This window comes from Vicugna pacos, chromosome 7, assembly GCF_048564905.1.
Source record: "Vicugna pacos chromosome 7, VicPac4, whole genome shotgun sequence".
NCBI classification, from domain to species: Eukaryota; Metazoa; Chordata; class Mammalia; order Artiodactyla; family Camelidae; genus Vicugna; species Vicugna pacos.
The window spans coordinates 22389310-22416458 of record NC_132993.1 but is presented as its reverse complement, the minus strand read 5'-3'; the positions used below and the strand labels follow the sequence as shown (position 1 = coordinate 22416458).

Below are 27149 nucleotides of genomic sequence, written 5' to 3'. Positions count from 1 at the left end.
CAAAGACATTTAAAACACACACACACACCCGTGTTTGGGAGACTGTAAGCAGTTGGATAAACTTGAACCTAGGATGCAGGTTGGTGATGTAAGGAGACATGAAAGAAGAAAGAGGTAAGAACGGATAATGCCAACAAAAAGAGCTTTGACTTTTGCCTAGGGAGATGACAAGTGAGCCACTAAAAGACCATAAACAGGTAAAGGACACTGTTATCCCTGCTTTCAACACAGAAAGTGCTCCTATAAAAGAGGAGACAAGAAAGCTCAGCTAATGATGTAGAGAGAAAAAAATTGATCAGTACAGAAATGAGAGCATTGGGAAGCTAATATATGTCTCCTGCCCTTTCCACTAGTTTCTGCTGGATTTCATTCCCTCCAGCTGAAAAGTTCCACACAGTCTCACAGGGAAGGCTTTGGAGATGCTCAGGACTCCTGGAAGGGCCAGGCCTAGGACAAGAGCCCACTGCTGCTCACAGCTGGATCAGTGAATAAAGGCAGGGCTGGTCCCCAAGAGAACCATGGCCCCAGGGAATCCAGAGACCCACAAGACAGTCACAGGCAGCCCTGAAGCAGGAGTCCGACAGACCATGGGTTAAATCTCAGCAGGTGGTTTACTGACTTAATAGCTGCGTAACTTTGACAAGGTTATTTCACTTCTCCAAGATCCAGGGTCCCCATCTGCAGGATGGAGATAACAGTAACACTTGCCTTGTACCATGGATGTATTAAATGAATGATGCCTGTGAAGCACTCAGCACAGATCTGGCACACAGTAAGCCCTCCACAATCCACAATGATGATGATTTTCATGTAGCATCATGTAGTCCAGCACCTTGCCTGTTCCTAAAGAAGTCTGGAACCTGGCAGATGGTTCTAAAAACACTGTCCTCAATATCTCATCCCTTTCCTTCCCCTCTAGAGCTCTCAGAAAGAAAATACTACATTTTAAGGGCCTCTCCTTCATTCCATAGCAGCATTTCGTATATTCTTATGAAGCACATTTATGCTAAGCTCATAAAGGATCAGATCTAACCTAGGAGTAACTAATAAAATTTTTAAAAACTATTTTCTTCCTTCTACCACTGAGTAGACCCTCTTTCAAAAGTAGCAAAGTCTAGTACTAGATTTTCATGCTAGAATCAAAAGATATATTACAGTCTTATGTTTAATATGGTGGAAAAAAAAAAACCAATATGCCTAGCTTTGTTCCTCCTACCTCAGGGTGGTTTTGTGAGTTAAGAGTTGGGGTTTAAAAATGTCCATTTAGATTGGAAGTCTGCTGAATTTTCATCTACTCACTTCTTACCTTCATGAATTAAAAAATGGAAATAAAGTTAAATCTTCTACATTGCTAGAAATTTTCATAAGTCTCAGCACCATGTAAAATGTTGGCAATATCAAGAGACCAGCAATAAATACTTCTTGCATAATGCAGCCAGCGGAGGGAGGAAAGGTGGGAAGGAGGAAGGGAGGGGAGGAGACCTGTGTGGCAGCTTTTACCTACATAATTCTTCTTCAAAACTCTGAAACATTACTTATTACTTTTATAAACCATAGTCATGATGAAAATGCCTCTTTTAGAACTGCAGCCTCAGAGGAAGCCCGGAGACTTCTGTCAAGCATTTTAGATCAAAGACGTGGGTTTCAAGTTGAGGTTAATTCCCTCACTTACTAATACCACTAAAATGAGCATCACAAACAAAAGTTTAAGAAGCAAGGGATTAATTCCCTGAATTTAACTCTGTATTTTCCAGGTAAGTACTTGGCAAATGTAACATTTACAAAAATATGTTTAGTTGAGTTGAGCACCCAGGTGATTCCAACACCTAATTTCACTGAGCCTTTTTTGGCTAGTTTGTCCATCTGCTTGTTCAATTTTGTCTCATATTTCATTGATCAGACCTTAGGCTGAAGTGACCCAATGATCTGGCCAAGTCTTCTGGTGAAAAGAATAATACTCTGGGAAAATATTCATAATAAAATTTTAAATGAATGACACAAGGATGTGGAATATGATACCATTTTTATTAAAAATACATATCATGTCAAAAGGTTTACACTGAGTGCGTAAGTACAGAAAATTATCTGGAAGGATTTATACTAAGATACTGGAAGTGATTTTTCTCTGGTTAGTAAAATTAGGAATCATTTTCATTTTCTTTTTATGTATTCTCCCTCCCTTTTCTTCTCCCCACCACTTGCTCTCTCTCATTAGCATGAATTTTATATAAAAACAGCTATTTATTACTAAAATATACCAAGGGTTGCGAACCATGTATATAAATCAAACCATCAAAAACATTGGCTCAGCGTGCAAAGTACTGTAACAGGTGAGAGCAGCTGGCAACACAGTGATGACTGTCATTTCCAGTGGGGGGTTTACTATATTCCTTGCACTGTCCTGTTTCTCACAGTTTAACTTTAACCCTGTGAGGCAGACATTCTTATTATTGCTCTTCTACAGACAAGGGAAACAGGTATGAGGATGCTAAATAACGTGCCCAAATTCATATCCTTACGAAGCTGTGAAAATTCAAAACGTTTGATTGTCCAAACCAATAATGGCAGAGACTGCTCCTACTCACTGCGCTAAGGTGTGAACAAAAAGTCAAAACATATGCAAAGACATCTCCGATAGCAGTAAGCTAGTAAATTATGACAATTTACTCCCGCTTTGTTCCATCTGGATTGATATAAATGCAGCAGCTACATTTACCAACTTTGTCCAGTTTGCTCCATTTTTAAGTTATTTTTAAAGCTTTTTCTCTCTCTTCTTGTTGTTACCATTTTAAACTTCCTTAGCCTGTTAACTGGTGTGCCTTTCTCCAAGGGAAAGAGGTACATGAAGAAGATATTGTTACACAGCTGTAGAATGGAGTACAAAACAGCTGTGAAATATATTAAGGAAGATCTCTACCAGCTGATAAGTGAAAAAAGCAAAGTGCAAAAAGAGTATTTATAATATGGTACCCTTTGTGTAAGAAAGAAGTGATTACAAGAGAATACACGTGTAACTGCCCATCTGTACAAAGGAAATACGGGAAGGATTAACCTGAAACCAAAGAGATTGGATATGTAAAGGGGGTGGATGTTAAAGGGCTGGAAAGAAGGGGGAATGGGTGTTGGGTAGCAGGGACAAGGATGGAGTGACGCTCCTCTGAGAACATCATTGTGTAAAGCCACAGTTATGGTTCATACCTTTCATATACCCTCAAGCAATAAACAATTAAAACTTGGATGAGAAATAAGGGAGAAATACCAAAATGCAATACAAAAATTAACAAATGAACATCACTCTATTACAAATGGACCACACAACCATGCTGAAGAAGTGGGAGAAACTGACCCAAATAATTCTGGAAAACAATATCTTGACTGGATACTGTAGGGCTAAAGATAAAAATAACTAGATAAATGTTATAATTAAGTCAGTAAATGTGTTTCTTACAGTCGTATGAGTTAGCAATTCTGAAACTACTTTATGTGTACAATAGAATCCAACAAATAAGTAAATATATTGTAGAAAATAAGAAATAGATTTCTCACTATTAGAGAAAGAATTCATACATAAAGAAAGGGAGAAGACAGCAGTGAACCCTGAGGTAACAATATAACTGTATAGCTTTAAATATATATAAAGATAGATATACAAATAGATGTGCATGTACATATTATGCAGGTTGGTATACGTGCGTATATTTCTGAATTCTGTCCACTGAGAGGGCTTAATGACACCCCAAGAGTAAAAAGCACACCTATCACCAAGATCTCAGTTTCTAAACACCATTCTCCAACAAAAGAAAACTTCAGGTGGTTGATTCCAAGGCTAAGGCAGGGAAAACACAAATGAGACTGGAATATAGTGTGAAGCAAAAAGGAAAGAAATGCTTTAAAAAAAAAAAAAAAGACAGGGGTTATCAAGAGATCACCAATCTGAAGAAGCTCCAAAAAGCCAAAGCTGGAACAAGTTGAGTGAAAAAATAAATAATGTTTATATTGCATTATGACTCATTGACTCAAGTAAATATCCACCAGTTCACGCTCATTGATATAAATAATCAATTACCTAGATAGATGGGAGAGAAAGATAGCTTTTCCTTGCTACAGATTTCCAGGTAATAAATACTGAAGGAAAGAGAAAAACAGAAAATCACCATTAAGCAAATACCATAGTAATGACTGCTACAGAACTGAGATTCACCAAAGTATGCTAAAATCGATAGGTGAAAGTTTGAAGAGAAACAGGATTTGCATAGCCTCAAAGCGTTTTCTCTCAAGATATTTAACAAAGGGTAAGATAATAACTGTCAAGTCAAGAAACCCAGCAGAAACCATCTTAATCAAGTGATCAAAGTCAAAAATGACCAGTTATGAAGCATTTTGACATCATGAACCCCATGATATGATTACTAAGAGGGAGGCAACATCATTTCTGTGGTACTCTTGCCAAAAAATACATTACCTAAATCCAATCATGGGAAAACACCAGACACATCCAACTTGAGGGACATTTGGCAAAATAACTGATCTAGACTCTTCAAAAAGTCAAGGTCATGAAGGTCAAGGAAAGAAGAAAAACTGTTACAGATTTCAGGAGGCTAAGGAGAAATAACAACAAAATGCAAAGTAGGGGGGATTGCCAAGGTGGCAGAGTGGGAAGACGCATAGCTCATCCTCTCCCATGGATACACCGAAAATTACACCTACAGGCTGAATAATTCACACAGAATACCTGCTGAACTTTGGCGGAAATTACTTCAGAAATTCAAGAAGATTCCTCACAAAAACAAGTAGGAGAAAAAAAAGAAGAGAAAAGAAAAAGGAAATCATTGTGGGACCTGTCTGGCAGGAAGGAGCAGCAAAGAAGGATAAGTGTCCTTTCTCTGGGATGCCCCCTCTCCAGCAGGGAGGTCAGTCAGGACAGAAAGGGAGCTTCCAAGGCTTAGAGGAGAAAGTAAGAGTCACCTGGAAGACAGAACGGAGAGAAAACAGCACAAAGGGTCCTTTCGGTCCCTAGCCTGAGATGCAAGCCAGTGGGGACGGGCCAGGTCTGACTGCTGGAGCCTGGGCTCCCGCAGACAAGCCCAGGGAGAGGACTGGGGATGACTGTGCAGAGGCAGCCTCAGAGGGCTGGACTTTGGTGCAGACTGAGGCTCCACACAAAACCTACTAGAGCTCATGAAAGAATTCAGCAAGGTAGCAGAATACAAGATTAACATACAGAAATCAGTTGCATTTCTTTATACTAATAATAAATATCAGAAAAAGAAATTAAAGAAACAATCCCTTTAAAAATTGCAACCAGAAAATAAAATACTTAGGAATAAATCTGACTAAGGAAGTGAAAGACATATGTGGAGAACTACAAAACACTGATTAAGGAAATTAAAGATGACTTAAAGAAATGGAAAGATATCCCATGTTCTTGGATTGGAAGAGTCAATATTGTTAAAATGGCGATACTACCCAAAGCAATCTACAGGTTTTAATGCCATCCCTATCAAATTACCCACGACATTTTTCACAGAACCAGAGCAAATAATCCTAAAATTGTATGGAACCACAGAAGACCCAAAATTGCCAAAGCAATACTGAAGAAACAGAATGAATCTGGAGGAATAACCCTCCCAGACTTCAGACAACACTACAGAGCTACAGTAATCATAGCAGCATGGTACTGGCACAAAAGTAGACATGGATCAATGGAACAGAATAGAGAGCACAGAAATAAACCCACACACTTATGGTCAATTAGTCTTCGACAAAGGAGGCAAGATTATACAATGGAGAAAAGACAATATCTTTAGCAAGTGGTGTTGGGAAAACTGGACAGCTGCATGTAAATCAGTGAATTTAGAACACTCCCTCACACCATACACAAAAATAAACTCAAAGTGGCTTAAAGACTTAAACATAGGACAAGAAACTATAAAATTCTTAGAAGAAAACATAGACAACACATTTTTCCACATAAATCTTACCAATGTTCCCCTAGGGCTATCTACCCAGGCAATAGAAATAAAAGCAAAAATGAACAAATGGGACCTAATTAAACTTAAAAGCTTTTGCACAGCAAAGGAAACCATAAGCAACACAAAAAGACAACCTACAGAATGGGAAAAAAGTATTTGCAAATAATGTGACTGATAAGGGTTTAATTTCCAGAATATAAAAAGAGCTCATACACCTTAATAACAACAACAACAAAAAATCTAATCCAAAAATGTGCAGAAGACCTAAACAAGCAATTCTCCAATGAACACATACAAGTGGCAAACAGGTATATGCAAAAATGCTCAATATCACTAATTATCAGAGAAATGCAAATCAAAACTCTGATGAAGTATCACCTCACACAAGTCAAAATGGCCATCATTAAAAATTCCACAAAGAAGGGAGGGTATAGCTCAGTGGTAGAGTACATACCTAGCATGCACAGGGTCCTGGGTTCAATCCCCAGTACCTCCATTTAAAAAATAAATAAATAAGTAAAACTAATTACTTCCCCAACCAAAAACAAACAAGCAAAAACAATAAATGTTGGAGAGAGTGCAGAGAAAAGGGAACCCTCCTACACTGTTGGTGAGAACGTAGTTTGGTGTAGCTGTTATAGAAAACAGTATGGAGATTCCTCAAAAAAACTAAAAATAGACTTACCATATGATCCAGTAATCCCACTCCTGGGCATATATCCAAAGAGAACCTTAATTCAAAAGGATATGTGCACCCCAATGTTCACAGCAGCACTATTTACAATAGCCAAGACATGGATACAACTTAAATGTCCATTGACAGATGACTGGATAAAGAAGTTGTGATATATTTATACAATGGAATACTACTCAGCCACAAAAAATAATAAAATAATGCCTTTTGCAGAAACATGGACTGACCTGGAAATAGTTATCCTAAGTGAAATAAGCCAAAAAGAAAAAGAAAAAGACCATATGATATAATTTATATATAGAATCTAAAAGAAAAAGACACAAATTAACTTACTTACAAATCAGAAACAGACTCACATATTCAGTATCTTGTAGTAACATATAATGAAAAGGAATATGAAAACAAATATATGTATGTACATGTATGACCGAAGCATTATGCTGTACACCAGAAATTGACAAAACATTGTGAACTGACTATACCTCAATTAAAAAAGGAAAAAAAAAATTCCGTCCCTTGTATTCAACACAGTTATGAGTTTCTATTCTTCAAATACAATCAGTCTTAATTTACCGGTTTCAGCAGAGGCATCTTTCTTTTTCCCAAAGACAAGACCTCAAGAAGCTTTCTGTCGTCTCTTAGCTGTTCACGACTCACTCCAACTGTGAAAAGCCTCCAGTACATTTGATTTTCAGCCTAAAGGAACCCCATGGCTAAGCTGGACAACTCGAGTCATTTATTTCACTTTTGTCGGCTGAGGTGTTGCATTTATTTGCTTTCTCACATCATGAAAAAAGCCAGAGGTTCATGGTTCTTTTTTTTTTCTTTTTTCCACTCCTCTATCCCATTCTCCCCTATTTAACAGTGTCTGTCAGGAGGAGAGTTATCAAGAGGCAGCTCTTCAAGTTAATCAGCCCGGGCTCCAGCGCCCAGGAACTGTTTGTTACAACAGCAAAGGGAATGAAGCATATATAATGAAGCCTCCAAGCAGCAGACTAATTAATACCTCTCTCTTCTTTGAGGAAAATGACCCAATATTGAACTCCAGTGAATTATACAGCATTTTAATTTACTATCTGCTAAAAGGACGACTACTTTATAAAATGCATTCCTATTTATTCACTCTCTGATAACACTGGTAGTCATTCAAATTGGACCCCTCCCCCCGGCCAAGGTCTTAGAAGAAACGTTACCAGGACAAGTAGATGTTTAATATATGCCATTATATTCATGCCTCTGGTTTCTACCAAAGGAGACGCCATATGGAAAGGATGTTGGGTGTTGTCCACACACAGGAGCGGTCAGGAACTTTTACTTGTTGCTTCCTCCCTCCCTGCCTCCACGTCTCCCCACATCGTTATTGGTAGAGTGTTTGCAAAAATTTGCTTTCCAGACACCAATTCAGAAAACAGGCAGGAGAGAAATACTGTTGGAAATAACAAGGACAGTCTCACTTGGTAGTCAGACGGAAAACTGCTGAGGACTTACTTCAGAGACAATCCTAAACCTTGCTTTGATGCCAGTCACAGAAATGTGAAAATCTGAAGACCCCTGAGCTCTTCTGTATATTAAGACACTGGAGGTAGATGGCTTTGAATGAACTTTCTGGCTCAAAGATGATTCTGCCAATAGGCAAGTGTGGTTAGTGCTGCCAGACACAGCAAATAAAAATACAGCTGTCCACATCTCATGCAATACAGGGGACAGACCCTAAAAATCATTTATTGTTCAGTTACAATTCATGTGTAACTGAGTGTCCTGTATTTTGTTCAGCAACTTCCCTCCCTCTTCTGAGAAATCAACACGTAATGCTCTAATTTCACTTCCAGGCCTGGGTTTTTCTATAGGTCCACCACTTCCTCACTGTGGTGCTCAAACAATTTATTTAATGTCTCTAACTCTATTTCCTCATCTGTAAAATGGGATAATAATAGTAACTTCCTTATAGGGTTGTTGTGAGAAGTAAACCAAATAATCTGTACATTGCTTAGCACAGTACTGTGCATCCACTAAATGCTTGTTCTTAGTATTGTAGTGATCGTATTATTACTGTTTGCACTGAATGAAATATTATTGGAAGAGCCAACAAGCCAATGAGCAGAGTTTAGATTTTATGAGAAAGACAGGAATGTCTTTGCTGAGCAAGGTAGAGGGAGAAGAAGAATCTGTGAATAAACTGAGAATCCCTAAATTACACTGTCAGATTTTCCTGTAATCCCTTAATAACAATTACCATCAGGCTTCAGAATGAGAGATGCTTGCCAAATTTTCTCACAATGTTTCACACATTTCATTTTTCACTTCAATTCAGGATAAAGGCAGAAGAATTGGAGTGAAACAACTGAGATAAACCCACACAAAAATGAGAAGGTATATATGTAAATTAAGAACACATTCATTACTAGCCCTTAAGAAAAAGAATTGACAGTGACCTCAAGTGAAATGTTTCTATGTAGGTTTGGTTGACAATCCCTTTCCAATATTACTTATGCCTGGATAACAGCCAATATTTAAGCCTTTCTTTTAGAAGTGTCCTATCTGCCTCTCCCACCTTCCTTTCCTCAAGCAGTCTCCTAAGAACCCATCAACACCAACACAAAGGCTGTAAAATAACATTTTCCTCTTGGCTGGATGCAAAAACCAGAACAGCAGAAAGGTTCTCAATGAAAACTGTTTGAATCCCTATCAACTCATTCTTTCTGCTGACCTGAGGGCTAAAAAATATATAAATAAAAGTGGCTCTCAGTCTCCTGCTACACCAGCGGCTTCTGAAGAACATTCCCTCTTTCCCAAGAGCCAGGATCAACATAAATGATCCATTTTCTTTATAACTAGTATTCATAGGTGTTTGTTGGTGTTCCACAGACTCAGCTGAGTTCTTTTTCTTTATTTAGTCTCAAGAGATTAATTACTGCTGTCAATTCAAGTCTGTCTTCCTGTTAACAAACCCCAGTGGGGTTCTTTTCCTACTCGATCAGGTAAACTCCAGATTCAGTCATTTTAAGGATTTTTTTTTTAATGCATCACATTGCTGCCGCCTCTAAAGAATGTGTGGATCTCTATAACATTTTCCCTTTTTTACCTCTAATTTCCTTAATAAGAGACCTGCCTGACAACTTTGTCAGTTTCATTAAGTACACACTCACTTTTGTTGTAGGCAATTTTCACTATGAGTATAATCCCACTTATGACAGTAATTTTAAAAATGAACTTGAGGTGGTCGAGAGCTGAGGACATTAAATGACAACCTTTACACATACACATGTGAACTACTCAGCAGAGAGGATGAGCTCAATTAATTTGGTGATATTTTCAATTACCCCAAAATAAACGGCACTTTAAGGCAATGGGAACAAAGATGTGCATGTGAAAGAATTTTATAAAATCTAAGTTTATCACAATAAAATTAGGGCATTATTAGTTTTATTTTGAGAAGACATGGGTGAAAGATACATAAATACCTATGAAATCTGAACGTCTCCAACGAGGGAATATAATGTAGGAAAAAATGTAGTGTGAGAAGGTCCCCACTCTATTACTTACTATTAATTTATAGTCTGAACCTCAGTGTCATGTATAAGAGGCAAACAACAATGCCTAACTCAGTCCGATGTTTGATGAAGCATAACAGTGTATGTCAGACCAGCAGGCATAGTGTCTGACAGTAGGTGTTCAATAAATGCTAATTTCCATCATACGCTCTTCAGCATTCCCTTTTGAAACAGAAATATAACTGAAGATGGCCACAACGTGATTCCTTTATTACTTCCTAACATCTTCTTTATTAACCTGGTAGGAACATGAACGGGGAGAAACAGGAAGCATGTGGTAGAAAGGGATTAATAGCTTGCAATGAGGAGAGATGAATCTTGTCAGAATTCACCCTAGAACACACGAGGAGCAATGTTTATTCTTAGGCCTAACTAAACTTGCAAAGTTTATCTTTTCTTCTCATTCCTAATAGAATTCTTCACAGAGCCTAATATTACTGTGAAAAGGAATCATGAAGATAGATCTGGTAAAAGAAAAATAATCTAAGCAGTGGAGGGCCTTCTAATGAATATAGGCATCTGTCTCATCCCTGGGTAACAAATTACAGAATCAGAAGCACAGGGGTGGGACCTTGTCTGAACACTTCTTAAAGGTTCCACAGATGATTCTGGTGTCTGACAAGGTCAGACCACTGCGTTGATAGCGACAGAGCTTATGCCTGGAAAATAGGAAGATCTCAATCAGAGAGTGGAACAAAATTAGTAAGCATTGAAATGTTAGCTGAAACAAAACCAAAAAAAAAAAAAAGTAGAAAACTTATAATAGAGGAGTCCCTTCCACTTCCCCCAAAGAACTAGAAAACCATGGGATCTCCTCCCTGAAAGAAAATCATCTAGATGGAAAAGAGCCAGGTCTATTATAGTAAGGATTTTCTCTACCTGCCCCACCCTCAACCCCACCATATACTGTAGTGAAATAGCAAAGAGTCAACGCATGACCCAGTTTATTTCATGATGAAGTACATTCCATAAAGTCATCCAATGTCATCAAAACTGTGAGGGAGTGACCTGCATGGAACCTACACTTAGACTCGAAATGTATTTGATTGACTCCTTAACCAGCTTCTGAAACATGGTGAAATTTAATGTGGGCAGATGGAAGGAGAAAGCTGGAAGATAAAAGACATTGAGGGCAGTGAGCTTATAAGAGTAACCCTGGGAAAAGCCTTTGAAGGAGAGCGAAGGCTGTTAGCTCTAATTCACAGGGTCCTGTGAATCCACAGAGCTTTAAGGACTGGCTTGGTGTGATGTTTAATTGAGAGGCAGTAAGGACAGACTACAGAATGTGGGGCCAAATGCTGGAAGGAGGAAACTACACTGGCCGTACCAGAGATGGAAAGTCCCCGAGCCAAACCTCTATCAGAGGCCTGGAAGGGAGGAGAAAGATGGGATATTTCGAGGCAAAGTTTGACAAAAGTGAGGTTAAAATCATTGAAAGACTAGTTTTGATTCCTTACTTGAGAGATGACAACATTGTCCCGGGATTGGGAGAAAGTCATAGAAACTTGTATCTTCATTATATTCCACTTGAACCAATGGACTTGGGACCAAATTTTGGAGGGAAAGAGTACATTTTCTGGGGTTGAAAGATTTCCAGCAAAATGGAAAAACCTTAAGTCCACCTGTAAAATTTGCTTCTAATCATGACAATTATTTGTGTACGTGTCTTTTTCCTCTAAGGAACTATAAACTTCTTGTCATCTTCGCATCTTCCATGGTGCCTAGTGAAATGCCTGGCTCACATATCTTGAATTTAATTTGATCATAAATCATTATTTGATCAGAGCCATCTGGTCTGAGTTCTTGAGTCAGATAAGCCCAGGTTGAAATCAGCTTCATCACTTATTAGCTGAATGGCACTGAAGTAAATTAATTATCTTCTCCAAACTCAGCTTTCTCATTTATAAGATCCAATTGTTGAGAAGATTAAAAAAGATAATGTGTATAAAGTACTTACCACAGTGCCTAGCAAATTATAACCATTTAATAAATGGTAGTTCTCATTATTTTTATTATTGAGCTCTTTATTTTTTCTTCTCCACACACACAATCCATGGTATCTGATTCTACACATACATCAGTCAGCCAGAAACCCAAGTAAATCAATAAATAAGAAAAGAACACCAATCAATCTTCCAATTTTTCTATTCTGACAAGATCCCGGCAACTGGCGGTGAAGAAAAAAACAATCTGCTGCAAAGATGCACCATCTTTGTTATCAAAACAGAGTCAGATGATGTCACACTTAGCAGACGTCTTCACAAATGAAGGCAACTCTACTAATAATACAGTGCTGTTTCATTCAGTCTTCTTCAAAGACGCAAGCAAAAAAAATAAGTAAATGAAAAATATTCCCCTGGAAACAATTGAGATGCCTTGGCTTTTAAAGAAGTGTAGAAAACAGAGAACATAGCTTTAGTTATGAAAAAGTAGACAATGTTTTCTTAGAACAAGAGTGAAAATTAACAATCTAATTAATAACATTATTCTGGCCGAAAGACAACACTGTTCTTACAATGTTGGCTTAGAACTGAAAATGAAATTATTTTATAGTTTACAAAGTTATTATACCTTCAGAGTTGATGGCTATCAGGGAAGAAGTAGAGGCGATCATCTTAATCTATTTGGGGCACGCTTAAGGAAATATTGGAGCCTTAGTCTGAGACCTAGATTTGGCTTTGTTCTAGACCCAGAAAAACTGTTTGTGCATGTTACTTCAGAGACACATATAAAAAGAAATTGAATTGAATTGAAAAATGTGTGAATGGCATTGGACCATGTCTCTTCTGAGCAAATAAATTTTAAAATCCAAACTATTCCTATTTTGAAAACAGTGCCACTTAATTTTGTTCTTTTCTTGCTACTCCCACTTTCTATATGAATTGAAGGGTATTCTAGATCCGCCCTCAAATGGCTTAGCAACACTTAAAATTCAGCAAAGAACACTCACGCCTCCAGGTGGTACCTCCTTCATCTTTATGGATGACTGACATATAAACAAATGTGATGCCGAGAATTGGAGCCAGTTCTTCTCTTGCAAATATTCACACATCAAACAATTCTCCTTCCTCATTTTCATAAAGACAGTTCTGACCATATTATCATAGCTACAGGACAAAGTATATAGCTCTCAAAACTCAACTGATCTTAGTTATCTAAGTCTTTCTTTAAATGGAGATAACAGAAATCCTTTCTCTGTAAAAGGGTTAAGCTTAGGGGAAAAAAAGTGAAAGATTTTCTGGTTCATCCTAAATAGGCTTTGGAGAAAGACTTGCTAAGTGTGAAACTCCTCACCTACTGCATTTCATTGATCAAAGCATTTTGTAACACAAGCAAATGCCGAATTTTGAGAGGAATTTAAAGGGCTTGTCTTTTGGAGGTTAATTCCCTTTGCTTAATTTACCATTGATTTCCATTCTCTTTTCCTCTCTTATACCATCGCCATGTATAAGAGAATATAACAAGAGTCTCATTTGTCCGGAATTTAGCTTGAATTATTCACATGGCAGATACTCACGAGGGCTGTAAAGTGCAGGATGCGTGCATTCATCCGGATCCTGCCAACACCACGGCATCCCTACTGTGTGCCGGGCTCCGGTTAAGCAGGCAGGCGCTGGCTCGACCCCTGCCTCTGAGCACCACACAGCAGGTGCTTCCTAACCTGTCCCAGACTCTGCAGATCCCAAGATTGATGCTTTGGAATGTTCAGCTCACAGACTGTCTATCGGGAAGCACACTGATAGAGTCCCAGCAGCCTGAAGGAAAGCACTGTCCCCAGGCTTGTACACGTCCTTTTTGCTTGGCCATCTGCTGCTTAAGCACAACTGAGCCCTGTTTCCCCATCAGCTCTGCTATAGTTGCTCACTCATCTGTTCTGGTTTTAAATATTCCTCTAGGGGGAGGGTATATCTCAGTGGTAGAGGGCATGTTTAGCATGCCCAAGGTCCCAGGTTCAATCCCCAGGACCGCCGTTAAAAATAAATAAATAAACCTAATAAACCTAATAAGGCCCCCCAAAACATAAATAAAATATTAATAAATAAATATTCCTCCATATCCACAGTAGAGAAGATTTAACTCCCCAGTGGCCCCAACTATAAATGGGGAAGTTTTCTTGCTGACACCATGTGCCCCCTCTCTCCCTTCCCCAACCCTTTTCCTCTGCTTCCTTCCTCTGCGGCCAGAGGTAGTAATAATACAGCTCACATATAAAATACTAATTTTCATCGTAATTTTTGATTGCACAAAAACTATCTTGCTCAGCATGCATTTCAACCTTATAAGAAGAAGAATAACAATAATATCTATGAAGACATACCATCCGCTAAGCAATGAAAGTTACATTTCCTCCCCTAAATGGCGCTGCAAGGCAGGTATCAGGGCCAGGTAAATTGAGGCTTGAGTAGGTTAAGTGACTTGACTAAGGTCAAACAGCAAGTGATGAGACAATATTCAAACCAGCACTGTTCAAATGCCAAAGCCCAGCCTTCAAAATGCCCCACGCTGTTTCATAAAGTCAGGATGTGAGAAGCAAAGCAAAAATAAGATTATAGCACCAGGTATTTGTTGAATACAAATTTGTTTCCTTTCAAGCTTATCAGAAACCAAATCAAAAGCAGTATTTTGTTTCAGTCCAGCAAAAGACAAACACTGTAGAGTAAGTGAAAGTAGCCTGAACTTTTGATTTGTGCTACTGTGAGTAGAACTTAACAGTAGTTTATGTTTAAATGAATGCTGGTAATGGAATAGAATATAATGCACCTTAATTGACTTATGGATACTGTGTCTCTTAATAAGTCACAGTTAGCAATTTCCAATTTTAACCAATCCCCTTCAATAAGAGCTTGCTTAAAACACTTAACATCGTTTTCTTTGAACACCTGTGGTCAGAGCAAATGTTGCCTGCCACGATAACCCGATCATCTAAGCCTGCAGTAAGTGTTTTACTCCTACCACCTACGTATTTGCTCTGCTCAGTGGTTTGCCCTATAGGTCAAGCTGTTCCTGTGTACTCTCCCCCAAAAACTGAGTTTCATGCTCAGTATTCAAGATGGCTATATTGTCTAATCACTTCAACTCTACAGTCATTTCTCCATTCACAAAAACCTTCTACATCTTTGACCTTAACTTCTCTTCCTACATCTGGGAAGAGAAAAAAAAAATTTGCTAAGAAAAAGAAGATTTTGACAGAACATTTAAAATTCTCAATAGATTATCTAAATGAATAAAAAACAACTGACCTATGCAGACGTGAAGCTAAATTACTAAGTTACTTTACTTTACTTACATATTAAAACGTTATCGAAGCTATTCGATGATGTTTTTAAAGAAAAGCATAGTAATTCTGACTTATTCCAAGTGTATGTCTTTTTGTGATATGAATACAAACACTCTTGAATCTGTTCTTCCACTGTCAAATATGCCTCTTAGCACTATAAATTTTTTTTCCATTTTCTGTATATATATATATTTTTTACTGAAGTATAGTCAGTTTACAATGCTGTGTCAATTTCTGGTGTACAGTATAGTGCTTCAGTCATACATGAGCATACATATATTCGTTTTCATATTCTTTTTCACCAAAAGTTACTACAAGATATTGAATATAGTTCCTTGTGCTACACAGTATGAACTTATTTATTTTATTTATTTTATATATATTAGTTAATATCTGCAAATCTCGAACTTCCGATTTGTTCTTTTCCATTCCCCTCTTCTCCCTTGGTAACCATAAGTTTGTTTTCTATGCCTGTGAGTCTGTTTCTGTTTTGTAAATAAGTTCATTTGTCTTTTTTTTTTCTTAAGATTTCACATATAAGTGATGTCACATGGTATTTTTCTTTCTCTTTCTGGCTTATTTTACTTAGAATGACCATCTCCAGGTCCATCTATGTTGCTGCAAATGGCATTATTTTATTATTTTTATGGCTGAGTAGTATTTCATTGTATGAATATACCACAACTTCTTTATCCAGTCATCTGTCAGTGGACATTTAGGTTGTTCCCATGTCTTGGCTATTGTAAATAGTGCTGCTGTGAACATTGGGGTGCATGTATCCTTTTGAATTAAGGTTCTTTTGGCTATATGCCCAGGAGTGGGATTCCTGGATCATATGGTAAGTCTATTTTTAGTTTTTTGAGGAATCTCCATATAGTTTTCCATAATGGCTGCACCAAACTGCATTCCCACCAGCAGTGTAGGAGGGTTCCCTTTTCTCCACAGCCTTTCCAGCATTTGTCATTTGTGGACTCTTGAATGATGGCCATTCTGACTGCTGTGAGGTGATACCTCATCATAGTTTTGGTTTGCATTTCTCTGATAATCAGTGATATTAAGCATTATTTCATGTGCCTATTGTTAGCGTAACAAATTTTTGAGGAAGTTTCCCACCATACATTCTACCATAGTTGCAAAATAAAAATGCACCTCCTGCACCCTCCGTATTTTGTTTTCCTTCTTTTTCTGACTAATGTACCCTTATTCACTTATTTGCTCAAAAATGAGCTCAGAATGTTTCTCCTTCATAAAGCCCCTTCCCTGACTTCATCTGCCCCATGACCTCCCTCTCTGTGTAACCTGATACATTGTGGACAAGCTACTAATTACACTTATGTGTACAGACAAATAAGCACAAAACTGAGTGATTATTTTTTTAAAGATTGTGAGCTTCTTGAGGGCAGGTCACGTCTTTTCATCTTCCTGTCTCCATCCACCAGCCCAATGTGTGGCACTTAGAAAGTACTCAAAAATATTGTTCAAGTTAAATTAAAACTGAGAAAATGGCACTTTGTGGAACCAAAGCAAGACACAAAATACATTTCCACAAAAATAATATAAAAGATTTTATGTACCAAATAAGGAGGGACAGAGATTTCTTAACGTTCTTTGTGATTATTTCACCTTAAAAAGAAAAGAAAACAACAGAGGGTGTCAGCTTGTACCTTGAAAATCTTCCTGCAAAATAACATGATGATCACCTCCCCTTGCAAGAGAGAAACATGTATATATCACAATTCCTACACTGAGCATTTAGGGAGTGAACATGTTTTGTTCTAATAGCAAAATAATTGGAGATGGCTATTGTACTGGTCAGCATGACCCAGCCAGAAAACTTTTGATTTAGTAAACTTGTCTTCCTAACTAAAACAAGGCTAATTGGACCAATGGAAATAATAATGTGCTGCCCAAGGCTCTCCCTAGATCTTCAGAAAAAAATAAGTCAATGAGAAATAGAATTGCCTTTGGGAGAAACAAACCAGTGTGACATTGGTCTGTTCTGATGGACAAGTCATGGGACAGGGGAAGGGGAAGGGAGGGGGGAAGCACCCATTGTTCACAGACTGGGGCTGTTGGGTTTGTACTGCAACGTTTTAATGTCACTCCAAGGGCCCAACCCTACCACCTCAATCTCCCCAGGGCAGAAAAAAACAGGGTCTTACAGAGCAGAGCCCTACTCCATGAGACTGCCTCACATGACTTCTGCTGTTGGACTCACTCAACCCAAGACACAGAATGCCTAGACCATCTTACATTGTGGCCAGAGGTAAGATGAGCTTTTGGTAGTTACTGGCATTGCCTTATTTATTCACATATATTTGTTTTATATATATGTGAAAAAAATAACTCAGTCAGATAATTCTGCAAATTCAACGGATAACAGTGACTTGTACCAGAATAAGAATGCCTATCTTATCTGTGATTAGCTAAGGTTACCTGTGAATCTTTTAAATCTACCCTCCTTGGGAAAAGAACAAATAGCAATTTCAGATGCATTACATGGACCTTATCCTTCATTTTTGTCTTCCTTTAGACTATTCTCTCCCTTTTGCTCCCAAATACAAATGTGTCCCTAAAAATGCCTAGTAGTAAAAAAGCATAGTAAAAATATTCAATTACATAAAACAGAAACCATCCTCCACATTTAAAAACTTACAGTAGTTCATATATTATTTCTTTAATCCAATTCATCAAGCCTTAAATAGGTCCAACATTCATATATTGTCCTAATAAGTTTTGAGGTAACGCACCTCTCTTCAAAGAGAACAGTTCGATTCATATACAACTGGCTAAGTTTAAATGAATAAATCATAATCAAGCAAAAGTAGGTCTTGAGGAAACTGCCTTAAGCCTTCATGACTTCAAAGTTCCATTTTCAATACTCACAATAAATCTCACTTCTTGTGTGTGAATATATAAATAGTCATGCATAGTTAAATGTGCACCTACAAGTGCATACTAAATATGCAGATGTAAATGTGTTTTATGACTTCAGATTATGAAAATGTCTTACAGACATATATTGGTCTTGGAGAAACTACCATTTTGATATCCATTAGATGTAATATATGAGTTTACTAGTGTGCCACCACGGTGGTACAAAGCCATTGTCTAAGATTTATCCATTAACCAACCCAGAAATATGTAAATGCTCTAGAAATGAAAAGAAAACTGTGAAGCCGTTAAATCACGGTCAATAAAGCATGTCTGTGTCAGTCATAATCTAATCCTCCAACTCCATCAAGGGTTAGCTGCAAAGACTTCCAAATCCATTTACCACTTTTAGGTCTTCCTCTGCATTCTTGTTATAAGAATGACAAATTGCTTAGATTGGCTGACTGCTGTTGCAAGACCAAGCAAAAGCCAAGCTTTGAAACCCAAACCAATAATTATATCTATAGATGCCCAGATTAACAATCAGGCAAGGCTACACATTAAATGGTTAAACTTTCTACTCGTAGGAAGCTGGAAACATGGAACTAAAACATTTGTACTACATTGCAGTTTCTCCCACAGAATTCTCACAGAATTTTAGGAGAAACTCTCCTAAAATGTTTTTCTCATTGCACAGATTGAGCAAAACATTTCATTCAATGGCTCAATCCTGATGAGCCTTAGTGGACATCATTTTTCTAAATAAACTATTTGATTCATGCTAAATTTGTATTGGCCTTGTTAGTGGCAGCTTGTGGAAGGTTATCAGATGAAGAGAGCAAAAGCCAGCCAACAGGATAGAGACTGTGGCCAAGGACCAGTTTGTATAGACAGGGACTGGATGTTATACACAATGCTGAAAAGCAAACAAATAACCATACAAAGAATAGGAATAAGTTCATAATAATAATGGGGAACATGTGTTGAACACTTAATCCATATATTAGATATTGATAAGTGTCTTAAACATATTATCCTATTTTGCTTTCATCAGCATTTATTCATTTATTAAAACACACACACACACACACACAAATGTATACATACCACTGGATATAAAACAGATGAGGAAACTGACGTTCAGAGAGGAGTGACTCGAGATCTCACAATTACTGAATTACTGACGGGGCCTCAATTTCAGGTCAGCCTTAGTAGATGCACTTAACCAGCACCCCCCACAACAAGTCTATGAAGAGGGCTAAGTTCCAAGAAGCTGGCCAAACTGAATGTTGTAGGCAAGGGTCAAGCCTGGGACAAGCCGTCTGGGCTCACAGTGCTTAAATCCAAGCTCGGCAGGGGCACAGGGTACATCAGGCAGGAGTCCAGAGACACATTTAAGGCAGAAAAACCAAAGAGGAAACAGCTCTTGGGTAGAAATCAGGGCCCATTTTCAGATTCAAGTCACATATCAGAGAAAAGTTAGAAACAGCGATCAGAAAGGGAGCATCTCAGGATTTGCAACAAGACCCTGGCCCCTTTTGCCCCTATCTATAAGGCACCAATCTGTGCTAGTAAGTGTGTGCAAGCCTGCGGAGGTAGAGACAGGGCCTTCAGGTCACTGCAGCCAAACACCTAGGTCTTCTAGGCTGAAGACCACTCATGCTTCAAAAATCTCCACTCCCGAGTTACAAATGCTATGCTTTCCTCTTTTCCAATTATCACTATCTTCATCCCCATACATGTCTATCAGAAAAAACAACAATAAGACATCTACTTAGTTCAGTCATCTGGGAAATGCCATGGATAATACGATATGGTGGGTCAAATAATGCATTCAAAAACCAGTCAATTTAGTGGAAAAAAAATCAAATTGCTTTTTTGCACCATGCAGAGCACAAAAAAAAAATACAATTTGAATGTTGTGCTTTTCAAACGGTTGTACTGATGTTAGGTAGACATAATTACATTCACCAGGCATCTCTACACTTTGTCACCTTTGGTATATTATTTTTTAAACTGCCTTTTTTTTCTTGGAATCAGATGTATTTATCCGTTTGGGATGCTTAATTCCTTAATGTCAATCAATGTTTTTTTTTTCCCACTAAGCAAGCAAGTTCTTTGTTTTTCAGCTAAATTCTTTAATCAGCTTTTGTTCAGAAACTGTTTATTTCTATCTGCATTACAAATGCTAGATTTAACCAATCTATCAACCCAGGGTAATACAAGGAGGGATCTTGTTAGTTCGTCCTTTCCTCTCAGGAACAAAGATACTACATGCTATACGTTTGAAGAAAGGAAATAATAGGATTAGACTAAGATTGAGACCGAGAGGATGTCAGACCAAAGAAAGGCTTGTGGTCCTCCTAGAGCGTTCCCATCTAATATGGGGAATTGTAATCCATTTGTGCTGAATGCTTTGAATATGCTCATTATGCAAAAAACATTAGAGCCTAGTATATTTTGTTACCATAGCTCTGCCTACTGGGAGCTATAATTAAAGCACATTTGAGCAAATGCAATTTTATTTGTTATTAAGCAACTAAAAGCTTAGTCAACCTTGCAAATATGGCATTATTTTAGGATTACAATATGAGCTAGCCAGCTATCCAATAAACTTTATTAGGCCCTATCTTTAATAGCAATGCATCCTGTTTCGGTTGCCAGAGACTCCTATGCTCTCGAGCAGTGGTTCTCCAATCTTAGGATGCATCACAATAACCTGGAGGGCATGTTAAAACATGTTACTGAGACCTGCTTTCAGAGTTTCTCATTCCTTAGATCTGGGGTAAGGCCCTAAAATTTGCATTTCTGTCATGTCCCTAAAGGATGCTGATGCTGCTAGTCTGCAGACCGTATTTTAAGAACCACTGCTGTATAATGTCCTGGCTAGAGCTTTGGAGTCAAAACCACCTGGGTTCATATCCTGGCTCTTCTACTAATATTTATAACCTGTCCATGGGCAGGTTACTTCATTTCTCTAAGCCTCAGTTTCTTAATCCATTTAGTGAAGATAATAATACTTATCCAATAGATATGTTATGAGAATTAAATGAGATGAAAATATGGAAAGTGCTTAACCCAGTACCTGGCAGGGGAAAAAAATCCATGTACGGCAGTGATCAGTTTATTAGTATTGTTAACAGGAGAGATATATCAAGAACCAGTTCAAGGTATTTATGGCCAGCAATGTGCATCAGACTCACTTGGAGACCTTTTGTAAAATTCATGCAGTGAGCCACCTGCTCCCTCAAAGATTCTGATATAGTCCAAATTTCATTGACTTTAAGATGCCATTGATTAGAAGATGCACCATTATTTCAGGTACCACTAAGAAAGAAAATTCTACAAGTACACCAGGACTAAACTAATGAAAAGTGCATCCAGAGTTCAGAAATGAGAAAATATAAAAAACTGTACATCCTGGAACTGATAAAATGCAGTAGATACAGATGTGAATTTGGGCTTGCTTCCCAGCTTATTGTGAAGTGCAATTCTGGTTAAAAAAAACACTAACCTGGACAATGCGGTAACCACGAGGAGGACTCAAAGTTCAGATGCCTCAAAACTGAGATCCCACAGGTTGGAAGCCCCATCCTTCGAACTGTAACACAGCCCAACATCATAATCCACCATGTAATTCTACAGCTGCTAATGAAACAAAAATATCTCCACTTGGTTTGAAAACATTCACCCTCTATACTTGGAAGAGCCCTTCTCCCATGGGATAGCATTTACCCATATGATGAGAATAAATCAGTCCAACTGATGGAGCCAATCAGACCAGAGAAGAGTGCACTGCAGTCAGCAGGAAGGGGTCAGGCCAAGAGAGGTTTCTCTTCATAAACATGAATTCCAATCCTGAGATTTGAGGCATACTGGGGGAGACTTTTAAGAGAGAAAACATAATTTACATTTAGAGGACAAGAGAGGATGGTAGAAGTTACATTACTGGGACCTGCTGCGGTCATTTTTTAGTTTCCATCCTGATTTTTAAATTGTAGTTTGTGAAGTGCTGGAAAAAAAACTGATTTGGTATAACTTTTTATCAAGTTTATGGTGACTGCAACGTCCCTTCATGCTAGGAATCTTGGATGAAGGCGGGAGTAGCATATAACTTCCCTCAACTTTAATACTGATGCTGTCACCCATAGGGAAAGCATCTGTTCTGTAACGCAATGTAGAACAGGGCAATATCTTCTGACATTTTTATTTGGGAGCTCAGGATTTCTAATAACTTCAATAAATGGTCTCTAGTGGGCTCCATGCACATGAGTTAATTATAACAAAAAATAAAATAACATTCATTTTAGCTTCTGAAAATTCTAAGAATGTAAGCCCTTAACAAAATGTTGAAACAAAATCATAGCTGTATTTGCTATTTTCCACCTATGAAGATTTCATTTTATCTCCTTCCTTTCTTATGACTATCCAGTCACATCTTTAATGGAATTAATAAAAACTACTAGTTTCTACTCAATCCAGATGGACAAACAACATAAGATGTACAAGTCAGGGAGTATCAGAACATTTTTTGAAGGTCCAAATAGTGACACACTATAGCAATTATCATGGACATTTAAAAATATACAAGTTTAGATGATTTTCTCATTTTCTCTCTGTATTAGAAACACACACACACACACACACACACACACATTACCAATGAAATCTACCCTTCCAAAAAAAATTGTGTAACTTGGAAACCTCTTTTTGTCCTGGCTTATATTAAATTCCTTTCTATAGTTATATATTAAAGATTTACCACAGTAATGTTTTAAGACTGTGACATTTTAAACTTTCCATGGTTCCAATTACAGAACTGGAAATACAAATATGAAACTCAACAAAAATGTCTACATTATTTAAATGACAACACATGTAGACTGTAATTTAATATAAAACTCAATCACCTGAATAATGCCATCTAAGGCACAGTCACACTGGTCACAGAGAAAATCTGTCAACTCAAGTAAGGAGGAAGCAGCAGTATCTTTATAGGAAATTAGCTCCTGTGTTACTATAAATATAGAGGACAGTATTTGTTCAGCTGGTTCTGTCTTAAAAGGTTTAGTTGCACAATGAATACAGCCCTACCCGGAGGAAAAGACAAAGAGTGATCTCGTAATTCTTCAGTTCCATCCATCATTGTAATATCCAACTCACTCATTTGCATACACCTTTCTACAAGGGTTTATCGTTATCGAAGGATTCTTTGGGCACCTTATCTATTTTGACCAAAACATGTATAAACTTCCTAAAGTTTCATGACATCAGTGTATATGATGATTTTAAGTATTTTCAGTTCTTTGGAAGACATAAGAAAAACCTTAAGAAATAATCATTAGCAGAGGTTTGGAGATTCTGATTTGTTTTAACAAAAACATCAATTGTTCCAAGTCCTTTGCTGATTAGAAATTAGGGGATCTCACTTGATAGTCTAAGCATTTTGATATTATGTTTTGTACTCCCATAAAATGCCATTACCATTTCTAATAATTATCTGAATGTTCAACTTTTTCCAATATCCTTTTCTCATTCTTATGTGTCTATTGGGGAATCAAAGGGGTTTCCTTGCCTAAGAAGAAATATGCTAAACAGAGGATGACACAACAATTTCAAGAGGGAAGAATAACAGTAAAATGTCACTTCCTTCTTCGGTATAATTCCTAGGGTTATAGAAAATGTAGAGACCTAGCACACATCACTTTCAGAGAGATCTTTAGAAGATCTCTCAATTTGTCCTTGCGGACAAAATGGAGTAGGAGCTGAGTGCATGAATATTAAGGTGGATTAGTAACAGTTTCAACAGCTTTAAATTATATATACACATACACACACACACACACACACACACACACACACACACACACACACATATACATACATATAGTCAACAGAGGGTGCTGACTAAAAGAGTAATATCAATCTGGTCTAGGTTTCCAACATCATAGAAGGATTCTTCCCTGGGCTCCATTCGTTTTAACATTTTACATTCTCATCAAAGTCCTAGATGAGACTAGAGAAAGGACATCAGAAGATTTGTAGGCAGGCCAATGACCATATTGGATAACTGAATCAGGATTGAAAAAGAAGCTGACAGGTTAGAAACAAGGGCTATATCCAGTGAGATGAAAAGTAATAGAAATACATGTAAAATGAGACAATCAAGTCCAAAAGGACAGTTGTTTTTTACTGAATGGATAGTAGCGATGGGTTAGTAACAATCCATGAAACTAAGGCTTAGAGATTTTAGTCTATAGACAGGTTGATATGAATCAACAGTAAATGGAATGTTTGTGGAATGAATGAATAAAGGTAGTATAGAAGAATGGGAGGGGAGAGGAAAGAAAGGAAGGGGAGGGAAGAATTAAGAGGGGGAGGAGAAGGAGGGAAGGGAGAAGAAAGAATCTATATGAAAAGAAGCAAAAACTCCACTTGTCTCTGTGCAGCCCAGCCCACCCTGGAATTACTGCAGTGTAAGTATGAATGGACAAACTGCGTACACTCAGGAGTGACCTAAGACATACAGTCAAATCAACAACATTCAAGAGATTCTTGAAGGAATAAGGCATATTTAGCCTTAGAGATCTGATAATCATGTTCAAATATCCTAAGACCTTTAATGGGAAAAAGAATTGGAGGTGTTGTTTGGACCCAATAGTTACAAGCAGGACAAATAAATGGAAGGCACGAAGCAGCAGAATTAGATTATGTAAGAGCATCTCAGTGTCCCAGGATGAAATGGCTCAGTTCTCCAAGGATGGAGCTACAGGCTGCTCTCTCCAGGAGGTGCTGGAGCCCTGACTAGGAGGTCCCCGGAGAGGCTTGTGCAAAACTAATTCAAGCATCATATATAGATGATAGGACTAGATAATCTTTTAAAGTATCCCCCAACCTCAAGATTCTGATATTCAAACATTTTCCTGTGGTGCAAATCTTGCAAAAGATTTTCTCTAATAAAAAAACAATGAAAACAAACAGCCTGGAGAAGTGAACCAAGTCTTCAGGAAATCCTAAGAAAATGCTCTATTTTCTTGCGTATTTGCTCTTTAGAGAACTAATCTCCTTCCCCAGGAATGTATTAATATCTCTTTGTCCTCTTCTATACCGGCTGACTCTGGGAATTTGCACACAGCACGCTTTATCTTGCTGAATATAATAGTCCGCCCAGCATTCTTCCTTTGTGAGACACCCCTATTCACTTTCATAAATTACATGAATGGATACAAAGCGTACTTTCCCTTCTTCAATAGAGACTATTCCCAAAAGTAGCCCGAAACATGCAAAACATCTGCTCCTACACACAGTTCAATACATGATATTGATACATATTATCTCTGGGTGAATTCTGAATACAAGGTCAATTTAACACACTCCTGAACAACTCCCTCCTCCTCCCATGGCTCAGTCACAGAAAGCTCAAGGAAATCTGAGTAATTCTAACATTTGCCCAAGCAAGCTACAACTAAGCAGGTAAATCTGATAAAGCAAAACCCAAAATCTAATCTAAATTAGATAAATAGAATAAGTGTGACAAATATGTCTCTAATTTAATAAATATTTGAAAATATAAAAGTACTTTGTTTACTCTCTGCTGTACTTTAATAATTCAAAGATGTTGCTTTTCCATACTGTGAGTTCCTGGGTGTCTGAGTGCTTGTTATGAGTTTATCATATAAGCCTAGTTCTCTTTTTAACGATTGGTTACAATTATTGTTTATTGTGATACAAAGAAAGGTGACTAAAATCCCTAAATCTTGAATTCTTTCTAGTCATCCATAGAGTCTCTACCATGCACAGCGAGTTCATGTTCATAAAGACCCTCAGAGTAAACAAACTTTATTATCAGCTAGAGCTTTGGCCCCAAATACCTCTCTGGTCTCCTTGCCTGGTGAAGTGACCTGGACCTCATCTGAACTCGGCAGACTTCTCCTATCCCTTGGGCTAAAGATTAAAACAAAAACAAAAACAGCCCTAACAGCTGATCCTCGATTCCTTTCCCAACTCTAGTCTGATTCTAGTTCCTGACAAAGCTACTGATCTCATACAGATTACATCTGCCCAGGGGAGGCAGGTTTTCCTAATGGGTGAAGTCTTTCTATCCACTTGTGCTGTCCAACATGGTAGCCACTAGCCACAAAGGGCTATTTAAATTTAACTTCAAGTAAATAAAAATTATATGAAATTTAAAATTTAGTTCCTCGGTATATTAGACACATTTCAAGTGCCCACCTGTGGCCAGGGGATAATATATAGAACATTTCACCATGCTCCCTTGGACAGGGCTGCTCTAGGATGCCATTTGCTTTTGACTTTGGCCAACCTTGTTGTTGGAAGTGGACAGATTTTATCTCCTGTTGAAGATCAGAGTGTGTAACTGTTTACTCATTCAATAAATATTTATCAACTTCTTTTCTATGGATATATAACCATGAACCAAACAGATATGGTACCTGATCTCATGGAGCTTACGTTCTTACGTTAAGTGGAAAACCAACAATAACAGGTAAACAGCTAAAGGAAAGGATTATTTAAGCTATGAATTTCAGTGCTAGTGCATCTTCCTTTCAGCCTCATGGTAACAAGTTGTTTTTGTTTCATTCAAGTGAATCATCTCTATGGCAGTCAAGCTGCTTTCCCTTGACATTCTTCTGATGGCAAACACTAATGGTTTTAGGATTTACTTGAGTCTACCCTTTTGTTGTTGTTTTTGTTTGATCTTCTTTTTTTTAGAATTTCTACCCACAGCTTAATTCTTGCCTGTGTGCTTGATTCCACCA

At 37.8% G+C, this 27149-nt stretch overlaps 1 protein-coding gene across 3 annotated transcripts in view; it reads right to left on the bottom strand.

Annotated features, from left to right (window-relative positions):
* GRM8 (glutamate metabotropic receptor 8) overlaps positions 1 to 27149 on the bottom strand; it is a 680033-nt gene that overhangs the window by 412208 nt on the left and 240676 nt on the right. The gene's annotated exons all lie outside the window — the stretch shown is intronic.